This window comes from Engystomops pustulosus, chromosome 3 (assembly GCF_040894005.1).
Source record: "Engystomops pustulosus chromosome 3, aEngPut4.maternal, whole genome shotgun sequence".
Lineage (NCBI taxonomy): Eukaryota > Metazoa > Chordata > Amphibia > Anura > Leptodactylidae > Engystomops > Engystomops pustulosus.
The window spans coordinates 10,712,512-10,724,407 of NC_092413.1; positions in this window are offsets into that span (position 1 = coordinate 10,712,512).

An 11,896-nucleotide genomic window follows, 5' to 3' on the forward strand; every position below is an offset into this window, starting at 1 on the left:
TGTGATCATGCAGCAAAATACGTGAGCTGTGGTAATGGATAAAATCAACCAGAGCTGTAGTCATGCTGCATTAAAACACAACTGTGGCCAAGTAACATTAAAGCAGAATTATGCTCATGCCAAACTATGATCATGAAACAGAGTTGTAACCATGCAGCATTAAAGCAGAGCTGTGGTCATGCGTCATGCAGAATTAAAGTCAAGCTTTGGTGAAGCAGAAACATACCAGAGTTGTACTCACATAGCAATAGACTAGAACTGCGATCATGAACTACGATTACTACAGTTGCAGGACCAGTAAAAAGATCACTACATATTATTATGTAGATACAATGGGGCAGATTTACTCACCCGGTCCATTCGCGATCTCTGTGGTGGATTCGGGTCCGGCCGGGATTCATTAAAGCAGTTACTCCGACGTCCACCGACGTCCACCAGCTGAAGAACATCGGAACGCACTCAAGTTCACCGGCCTATTCCTAGTGAATAGCCCCCGATTTCTGTCACGTGCATGCCAGTGCCGATGCGCCACAATCCGATCGCGCGCGCCAAAATCCCGGGGCAATTCAGGGGAAATCGGCGCAAATCGGAAATATTCGGGTAACACGTCGGGAAAATGCGAATCGTGCCCCCATTGTCTGAAACAAGATTACTACATAGTTCATATATGAAGCAAAGCTGTGCTCATGTAGCATTGAAACTGCTGAAACAGCATTGAGCAGTAGCCATGTAGAAGTGAAGATGAGCAGTGTTGCAGAGTTGTGGCTATGAAGCAGGTAAGCAAAGCTGTGAGCATGCAGTAATAAAGTTGAATTGTGTTCATGCAACAATGACACACAACTGTGGTAATGCAGCATTGTAGCAGAACTATGGTCATGTGGCTATGATGCAGTGCTGTTATCATGAAGCATTGAAACAGAACTGAAGTCATGCAGCATTGAAAAAGAACTGTGGTTAGCTTGTATTGAACAAGAGCTGTAGCTATGTAGCAATGAAACTAAGCTGTGGTCATGCAGCAATAAAGCAGAACTGTGGTTATGATGAATTAGAGCAGAAGTAATGTAGCAATGAAGCAAAACTTATAATGCAGCAAGGAAATAGAGCTGTGAGCATGCAGTATTGTAGCAGAACTGTGGTCATGCAGTAATGATGCAGAGCTGTTATCCTGAAGCATCAATGCTGAACGGGGGTCATGCAGCACTGAATCAGAACTATGATCACAAATAAATAAACAAGAGCTGTTGTTTAAACGTAAAATAAAACAGAACTGGAGTCATGCAGAAAAGATGTAGAGCTGTGATCATGCAGCAATAAACCAGAGCAATATTATAGTGGCTCATGAAGCACTGAAGTGGAGCTGTGATACAGAACTGTGATCAAGGTGCAATGAAACCACACTGTGGTCACATAGCAATAGACCAGAGCTGTAGACATGCAAAATTAAAGTCGGGCTGTGGCCATGCTGCACTGAAATGGAGCTGTGGCAATGCAGCAGTTTAGCAGAGCTGATCATGCAGCAAGAACTGTGGTCATGTAACTATGATGCATTGCTGTTTTCATGAAGTATTGAAGCAGAACTGAAGTAATTCAACCAAAAAAATGTCCTCTTCTAGACAAGTTTGTTTTGGATAACTCTATTCCACATGAGTCCCTAGACTGCACCTATACAAAAACACCACAAGGTGGCTGTAGAGTATTGTTCAACAGATATATATCTTTATTTCAATCAAAAAGAATTATACCACAATTTAATAGCAAATAGTAGACTGAAATTAATTCTAAAAAAAAGCCAAAAAACTAAAGTTAACAAATGGAGGCAAGTAGTAGGAGTGGCACAAAAAGTACATAAGACAAATGGAAGATTAAAATGTGCAAAGGTGGCCAGGTGTCAAATTGTTTTGTTAAAAAGTGAGGATCTGCAGTTAAGGAAACAGATAATAATGGCTATGGCTCCAGTTTGTATGGATTTTAAGCAGTATTACTAAAAGTGTTGTCCATTCTACAAAGCTAATACACAGGTATATACCAATATAGTCGAAATCCTTTCAATTTACCTGTTCAATAACGGTGTAATGCGAGGAGCCAGCATGCAGACCCCAAAGAGACAACCCAACGTGCGTTTTGCAGATTAACTTCGTCAGGAACTGAAATAATGCAGCATTGAAGCAGATCTGTGGTTAGGTTGTATTTAAAACAACACTGTAGCTATGTACATGTAGATGTGGTCATGCAGCAATGTAGTAGAACTGTGGTTATGATAAATTGTGTAATGCAGCAATAAGGCAGAACTGTGGTCATGCAATGATGAATCACAGTGGTTGTTATGCAGTATTGAAGCACAACTGAAGTCATGCAGCATTAAAGCTGAGCTGTTTTCATACTGCTGTGACACAAAACTATGATCATGGAGCAATGAAACCATGCTGTGGTCACATAGCAATTACCCAGACCACTAGTTTTGCAAACTTAAGGTAGAGCTGTGGTCATGCAGCATTGATGTGATGCTGTGGCAATTAAACAGAGCTGCGATCATGCAGCATTTAAGCAGAGCTGTGGTCAGAAATGAAGCAGAGCAGAGGCCATGCAGGAATGATGCACAACTGTGGTAATGCCACAGTGAAGCAGAGCTTTAGTCATGTAGCATTAAAACAGAGGTGTATTCATGTAGCATTAAATCAGAGCTGTAGTCATGCAGCAATGATTGAAAACTGTTGTCATGCAGCAATGAAGCAAAATTGTTGTCATGCAGCAATGTAGCATATCTGTGGTCATGCAGCAATGAAGGATATCTGTGGTTATGCAGCAGTGAAGCAAAATCGTTGTCATGCAGCAATGAAGCATATCTGTGGTCATGCAGCAATGAAGCAAAATTGTTGTCATGCAGCAATGAAACATATCTGTGGTCATGCAGCAATGAAACTTATCAGTGGTCATGCAGCAATGAAGCAAAATTGTTGTCATGCAGCAATGAAGCAACATTGTTGTCATGCAGCAATGAAGGATATCTGTGGTCATGCAGCAATGAAGCAAAATTGTTGTCATGCAGCAATGAAGCAACATTGTTGTCATGCAGCAATAAAGGATATCTGTGGTCATGCAGCAATGAAGCAAAATTGTTGTCATGCAGCAATAAAGCAAAATTGTTGTCAAGCAGCAATGAAGCACATCTGTGGTAATGCAGCAATGAAGCACATCAGTGGAAATGCAGCAATGATACACATCTGTGGTCATGCAGCAATGAAGCAAAATTGTTGTCATGCAGCAATGAAGCAAAATTGTTGTCATGCAGCAATGAAGCAAAATTGCTGTCATGCAGCAATGTTCAAAATTGTTGTCATGCAGCAATGAAGCTAAATTGTTGTCATGCAGCAATGAAGCATATCTGTGGTAGTGCAGCAATGAAACAGATCTGTGGTAGTGCAGCAATGAAGTACATCTGTGGTAGTGCAGCAATGAAGTACATCTGTGGTAATGCAGCAATAAAGCACATCTGTGGTAATGCAGCAATGAAGCAAAATCGTCAAGCAGCAATGATGCATATCTATGGTAGTGCAGCAATGAAGTACATCTGTGGTAGTGCAGCAATGAAGTACATCTGTGGTAGTGCAGCAATGAAGTACATCTGTGGTAGTGCAGCAGTGAAGCACATCTGTGGTAGTGCAGCAGTGAAGCACATCTGTGGTAATGCAGCAATGAAGCAAAATTGTTGTCATGCAGCAATGAAGCAAAATTGTTGTCATGCAGCAATGATGCACACCTGTGGTCATGCAGCAATGAAGCAAAATTGTTGTCATGCAGCAATGAAGCAAAATTGCTGTCATGCAGCAATGTTCAAAATTGTTGTCATGCAGCAATGAAGCTAAATTGTTGTCATGCAGCAATGAAGCATATCTGTGGTAGTGTAGCAATGAAACAGATCTGTGGTAGTGCAGCAATGAAGTACATCTGTGGTAATGCAGCAATAAAGCACATCTGTGGTAATGCAGCAATGAAGCAAAATCGTCAAGCAGCAATGAAGCATATCTGTGGTCATGCAGCAATGATGCATATCTATGGTAGTGCAGCAATGAAGTACATCTGTGGTAGTGCAGCAATGAAGTACATCTGTGGTAGTGCAGCAATGAAGTACATCTGTGGCAGTGCAGCAGTGAAGCACATCTGTGGTAGTGCAGCAGTGAAGCACATCTGTGGTAATGCAGCAATGAAGCAAAATTGTTGCCATGCAGCAATGAAGCATATCTGTGGTCATGCAGCAATGAAGCAAAATTGTTGTCATGCAGCAATGAAGCATATCTGTGGTTATGCAGCAGTGAAGCAAAATTGTTGTCATGCAGCAAAGAAGCAAAATTGTTGTCATGTGGCAATGAAGCATATATTTGGTCAAGCAGCAATGATGCAAAATCATTGTCATGCAGTAATGGAGCAAAATTGTTGTCATGCAGCAATGAAGCATATCTTAGGTAATGCAGCAATGAAGCAAAATTGTCATGCAGCAAAGAAGCAACATCGTTGTCAAGCAGCAATAAAGTACATCTGTGGTTATGCAGCAGTGAAGCAAAATTGTTGTCATGAAGCAAAGAAGCAAAATTGTTGTCATGCGGCAAAGATCAAAATTGTTGTCATGCAGCAATGAAGCAAAATCGTTGTCAAGCAGCAATGAAGCACATCTGTGGTAATGCAGCAATGAAGCTTATCAGTGGTAATGCAGCAATGAAGCACATCAGTGGTAATGCAGCAATGAAGCACATCTGTGGTAATGCAGCAAAGAAGCACATCTGTGGTAATGCAGCAATGAAGCAAAATCGTCAAGCAGCAATGAAGCATATCTGTGGTCATGCAGCAATGAAGCATATCTGTGGCAGTGCAGCAATGAAGTACATCTGTGGTAGTGCAGCAGTGAAGCACATCTGTGGTAATGCAGCAATAAAGCACACCTGTGGTAATGCAGCAATAAAGCACACCTGTGGTAATGCAGCAATGAAGCAAAATTGTTGTCATGCAGCAATGAAGCACATCTGTGGTAATGCAGCAATGAAGCACATCAGTGGTAATGCAGCAATGACGCAAAATTGTTGTCATGCACCAATGAAGCAAAATTGTTGTCATGCAGCAATGAAGTAAAATTGTTGCCATGCAGCAATAAAGCATATCTGTGGTCATGCAGTAATGATGCAAAATTGTTGTCATGCAGCAATGAAGCAAAATTGTTGTCATGCAGCAATGAAGCAAAATTGTCATGCAGCAATGAAGGATGTTTTTAGTCATGTAGCAATGAAGCACATCTGTGGTAATGCAGCAATTAAGTACATCTGTGGTAATGCAGCAATAAAGCACATCTGTGGTAATGCAGCAATGAAGCAAAATTGTTGTCAAGCAGCAATGAAGTACATCTGTGGTAATGCAGCAATGAAGCATATCTGTGGTAATGCAGCAATAAAGCACATCTGTGGTAATGCATCAATGAAGCAAAATCGTCAAGCAGCAATGAAGCATATCCGTGGTAGTGCAGCAATGAAGTACGTCTGTGGTAATGCAGCAATGAAGCAAAATTTTCATGCAGAATTGAAGCAAAATTGTTGTCATGCAGCAATGAAGCATATCTTTGGTCATGCAGCAATGAAGCAAAATCATTGTCATGCAGTAATGAAGCAAAATTGTTGTCATGCAGCTTATCTGTGGTCATTCAGCAATGAAGCAAAATTGTCATGCAGCAATGAAGCTAAATTGTTGTCTTGCAGCAATGAAGCATATCTGTGGTCATGCAGCAATGAAGCAAAATCGTTATGAAGCAGCATTGATGCAAAATTGTTGTCATGCAGCAATGAAGCAAAATTGTTGTCATGCAGCAATGAAGGATATCTGTGGTCATGCAGCAATGAAGCAAAATTGTTGTCATGCAGCAATGAAGCAAAATTGCTGTCATGCAGCAATGTTCAAAATTGTTGTCATGCAGCAATGAAGTAAAATTGTTGCCATGCAGCAATAAAGCATATCTGTGGTCATGCAGTAATGATGCAAAATTGCTGTCATGCAGCAATGTTCAAAATTGTTGTCATGCAGCAATGAAGCAAAATTGTCATGCAGCAATGAAGGATGTTTTTAGTCATGTAGCAATGAAGCACATCTGTGGTAATGCAGCAATTAAGTACATCTGTGGTAATGCAGCAATAAAGCACATCTGTGGTAATGCAGCAATGAAGCAAAATTGTTGTCAAGCAGCAATGAAGTACATCTGTGGTAATGCAGCAATGAAGCATATCTGTGGTAATGCAGCAATAAAGCACATCTGTGGTAATGCATCAATGAAGCAAAATCGTCAAGCAGCAATGAAGCATATCCGTGGTAGTGCAGCAATGAAGTACGTCTGTGGTAATGCAGCAATGAAGCAAAATTTTCATGCAGAATTGAAGCAAAATTGTTGTCATGCAGCAATGAAGCATATCTTTGGTCATGCAGCAATGAAGCAAAATCATTGTCATGCAGTAATGAAGCAAATTTGTTGTCATGCAGCTTATCTGTGGTCATGCAGCAATGAAGCAAAATTGTCATGCAGCAATGAAGCTAAATTGTTGTCTTGCAGCAATGAAGCATATCTGTGGTCATGCAGCAATGAAGCAAAATCGTTATGAAGCAGCAATGATGCAAAATTGTTGTCATGCAGCAATGAAGCAAAATTGTTGTCATGCAGCAATGAAGGATATCTGTGGTCATGCAGCAATGAAGCAAAATTGTTGTCATGCAGCAATGAAGCAAAATTGCTGTCATGCAGCAATGTTCAAAATTGTTGTCATGCAGCAATGAAGCTAAATTGTTGTCATGCGGCAATGAAGCATATCTGTGGTAGTGTAGCAATGAAACAGATCTGTGGTAGTGCAGCAATGAAGTACATCTGTGGTAGTGCAGCAATGAAGTACATCTGTGGTAATGCAGCAATAAAGCACATCTGTGGTAATGCAGCAATGAAGCAAAATCGTCAAGCAGCAATGAAGCATATCTGTGGTCATGCAGCAATGATGCATATCTATGGTAGTGCAGCAATGAAGTACATCTGTGGTAGTGCAGCAATGAAGTACATCTGTGGTAGTGCAGCAATGAAGTACATCTGTGGCAGTGCAGCAGTGAAGCACATCTGTGGTAGTGCAGCAGTGAAGCACATCTGTGGTAATGCAGCAATGAAGCAAAATTGTTGCTATGCAGCAATTAAGGATATCTGTGGTCATGCAGCAATGAAGCAAAATTGTTGTCATGCAGCAATGAAGCATATCTGTGGTTATGCAGCAGTGAAGCAAAATTGTTGTCATGCAGCAAAGAATCCAAATTGTTGTCATGCGGCAAAGAAGCAAAATTGTTGTCATGTGGCAATGAAGCATATATTTGGTCAAGCAGCAATGATGCAAAATCATTGTCATGCAGTAATGGAGCAAAATTGTTGTCATGCAGCAATGAAGCATATCTTAGGTAATGCAGCAATGAAGCAAAATTGTCATGCAGCAAAGAAGCAACATCGTTTTCAAGCAGCAATAAAGTACATCTGTGGTTATGCAGCAGTGATGCAAAATTGTTGTCATGCAGCAAAGAAGCAAAATTGTTGTCATGCGGCAAAGAAGCAAAATTGTTGTCACGCGGCAATGAAGCAACATCGTTGTCAAGCAGCAATAAAGTACATCTGTGGTTATGCAGCAGTGAAGTAAAATTGTTGTCATGCAGCAAAGAAGCAAAATTGTTGTCATGCGGCAAAGAAGCAAAATTGTTGTCATGCAGCAATGAAGCACATCTGTGGTAATGCAGCAATGAAGCTTATCAGTGGTAATGCAGCAATGAAGCACATCTGTGGTAATGCAGCAATGAAGCACATCAGTGGTAATGCAGCAATGAAGCACATCTGTGGTAATGCAGCAATGATGCACATCTGTGGTAATGCAGCAATGAAGCACATCTGTGATAATGCAGCAATAAAGCACATCTGTGGTAATGCAGCAATGAAGCAAAATCGTCAAGCAGCAATGAAGCATATCTGTGGTCATGCAGCAATGAAGCATATCTGTGGTAGTGCAGCAATGAAGTACATCTGTGGTAGTGCAGCAGTGAAGCACATCTGTGGTAATGCAGCAATAAAGCACACCTGTGGTAATGCAGCAATGAAGCAAAATTTTTGTCATGCAGCAATGAAGCACATCTGTGGTAATGCAGCAATGAAGAACATCAGTTGTAATGCAGCAATGACGCAAAATTGTTGTCATGCAGCAATGAAGCAAAATTGTTGTCATGCAGCAATGAAGTAAAATTGTTGCCATGCAGCAATAAAGCATATCTGTGGTCATGCAGTAATGATGCAAAATTGTTGTCATACAGCAATGAAGGAAAATTGTTGTCATGCAGCAATGAAGCAAAATTGTCATGCAGCAATGAAGGATGTTTTTAGTCATGTAGCAATGAAGCACATCTGTGGCAATGCAGCAATTAAGTACATCTGTGGTAATGCAGCAATAAAGCACATCTGTGGTAATGCAGCAATGAAGCAAAATTGTTGTCAAGCAGCAATGAAGTACATCTGTGGTAATGCAGCAATGAAGCATATCTGTGGTAATGCATCAATGAAGCAAAATCGTCAAGCAGCAATGAAGCATATCTGTAGTAGTGCAGCAATGAAGTACGTCTGTGGTAATGCAGCAATAAAGCAAAATTTTCATGCAGAATTGAAGCAAAATTGTTGTCATGCAGCAATGATACACACCTGTGGTCATGCAGCAATGAAGCAAAATTGTTGTCATGCAGCAATGAAGCATATCTGTGGTAGTGCAGCAATGAAGTACATCTGTGGTAGTGCAGCAATGAAGTACATCTGTGGTAATGCAGCAATAAAGCACATCTGTGGTAATGCAGCAATGAAGCAAAATCGTCAAGCAGCAATGAAGCATATCTGTGGTCATGCAGCAATGAAGTACATCTGTGGTAGTGCAGCAATGAAGTACATCTGTGGCAGTGCAGCAGTGAAGCACATCTGTGGTAATGCAGCAATGAAGCAAAATTGTTGTCTTGCAGCAATGAAGCAAAATTGTTGTCATGCAGCAATGAAGCATATCTGTGGTCATGCAGCAATGAAGGATATCTGTGGCCATGCAGCAATGAAGCAAAATTGTTGTCATGCAGCAATGAAGCATATCTGTGGTTATGCAGCAGTGAAGCAAAATTGTTATCATGCAGCACAGAATCAAAATTGTTGTCATGCGGCAATGAAGCATATCTTAGATAATGCAGCAATGAAGAAAAATTGTCATGCAGCAATGAAGCAAAATTGTTGTCTTGCAGCAATAAAGCATATCTGTGGTTAAGCAGCAATGAAGCAAAATCGTTGTCAAGCAGCAATAAAGTACATCTATTGTAATGCAGCAATAAAGCACATCTGTGGTAATGCAGCAATGAAGCAAAATTGTTGTCATGCAGCAATGAAGCAAAATTGTTTTAATGCAGCAATGAAGCAAAGTTGTTGTCATGCAGCAATGAAGCATATCTGTGGTTATGCAGAAGTGGAGCAAAATTGTTGTCATGCAGCAAAGAACCAAAATTGTTGTCATGCGGCAAAGAAGCAAATTTGTTGTCATGCGGCAAAGAAGCACATCTGTGGTAATGCAGCAATAATGCACATCTGTGGTAATGCAGCAATAAAGCACATCTGTGGTAATGCAGCAATGAAGCAAAATCGTCAAGCAGCAGTGAAGTACATCTGTGGTCATGCAGCAATGAAGCATATCTGTGGCAGTGCAGCAATGAAGTACATCTGTGGTAGTGCAGCAATGAAGTACATCTGTGGTAGTGCAGCAATGAAGTACATCTGTGGTAGTGCAGCAGTGAAGCAAATATGTGAAAGTGCAGCAGTGAAGCAAATATGTGGTAGTGCAGCAGTGAAGCACATCTGTAGTAATGCAGCAATGAAGCTAAATTGTTGTCATGCAGCAATGAAGCAAAATTGTTGTCATACAGCAATGAAGCATATCTGTGGTCATGCAGCAATGAAGGATATCTGTGGTCATGCAGCGATAAAGCAAAATTGTTGTCACGCAGCAATGAAGCAAAATCGTTGTCAAGCAGCAATGAAGCAAAATTGTTGTCATGCAGCAATGTAGCATATCTGTGGTAATGCAGCAATGAAGGATATTTGTGGTCATGCAGTAATGAAGCAAAACTGTTGTCATGCAGCAATAAAGCATATCTGTTGTTATGCAGCAGTGAAGCTAAATTGTTGTCATGCAGCAAAGAATCAAAATTGTTGTCATGCGGCAAAGAAGCAAAATTGTTGTCAAGCAGCAATGAAGGAAAATCGTTGTCAAGCAGCAATGAAGCACATCTGTGGTAATGCAGCAATGAAGCAAAATCGTCAAGCAGCAATGAAGCATATCTGTGGTCATGCAGCAATGAAGCATATCTGTGGTAGTGCAGCAATGAAGTACATCTGTGGTAGTGCAGCAGTGAAGCACATATGTGGTAGTGCAGCAGTGAAGCACAAATGTGGTAGTGCAGCAGTGAAGCACATCTGTGGTAATGCAGCAATAAGGCAAAATTGTTGTCATGCAGCAATGAAGCAAAATTCTTGTCATGCAGCAATGAAGCATATCTGTGGTCATGCAGCAATGAAGGATATCTGTGGTCATGCAGCAATGAAGCAAAATCGTTGTCAAGCAGCAATGAAGCACATCTGTGGTAATGCAGCAATGAAGCAAAATCGTCAAGCAGCAATGAAGCATATCTGTGGTCATGCAGCAATAAAGTACATCTGTGGTAGTGCAGCAGTGAAGCACATATGTGGTAGTCCAGCAGTGCAGCACATATGTGGTAGTGCAGCAATGAAGCAAAATTGTTGTCATGCAACAATGAAGCAAAATTGTTGTCATGCAGCAATGTAGCATATCGGCAATAATGCAGCAATGAAGGATATCTGCGGTCATGCAGCAATGAAGCAAAATTGTTGTCATGCAGCAGTGAAGCAAAATTGTTGTCATGCAGCAAAGAATCAAAATTGTTGTCATGCGGCAAAGAAGCAAAATTGTTGTCAGGCAGCAATGAAGCAAAATCGTTGTCAAGCAGCAATGAAGCACATCTGTGATAATGCAGAAATGAAGCACATCTGTGGTAATGCAGCAATGAAGCTTATTAATGGTAATGCAGCAATGAAGCACATCTGAGGTAATGCAGCAATGAAGCACATCTGTGGTAATACAGCAACGGAGCACATCAGTGGTAATGCAGAAATGAAGCAAAATTGTTGTCAAGCGGCAAAGAAGCAAAATTGTTGTCATGCGGCAAAGAAGCACATCTGTGGTAATGCAGCATTGAAGCAAAATTGTTGTCATGCCGCAGGGTGAAACGTACGTCGAGGTTCTTGGACCGCGGCGTGTCTGTGTTTTTCCTGGCAAGATGACACAAGGTATACATGGGTCTGACTAATGCTTTTATCTGTGGGAGAGATTCTCTTATTATGCGATTTTCTTCCACTGCTTTATTCTCAGCTCGCCAACCTTTGTATTTAACTCTTGTTAGTGATCACTTATATCCTTATCTTGAGTAGTACCATAGTATATTCATATTCCTTGTGTTTGCTAATATCATTAGCACATCTATGAGGACATGTTATAACTGGTATTGTCCTCATAGGTTTTCTGACATCAGTTCCTTGCCAGGCGCACACACACGCTGCGGCAGCTTCTATATCTACCCACTTTGTAGCCAGTCATACTTATATGTGATATGTCTTCTGGTTTCTCCATATGATAATTTGTCTTTGGAATTTGTACATTTACATATATTTTTTATGTTATTATATCAAATAAAATTTTGAAATTTTACATTTTGTTTGTATGATTACTATACTCCCGCCCTCCCTTTTTTGGTGCATAGCAGT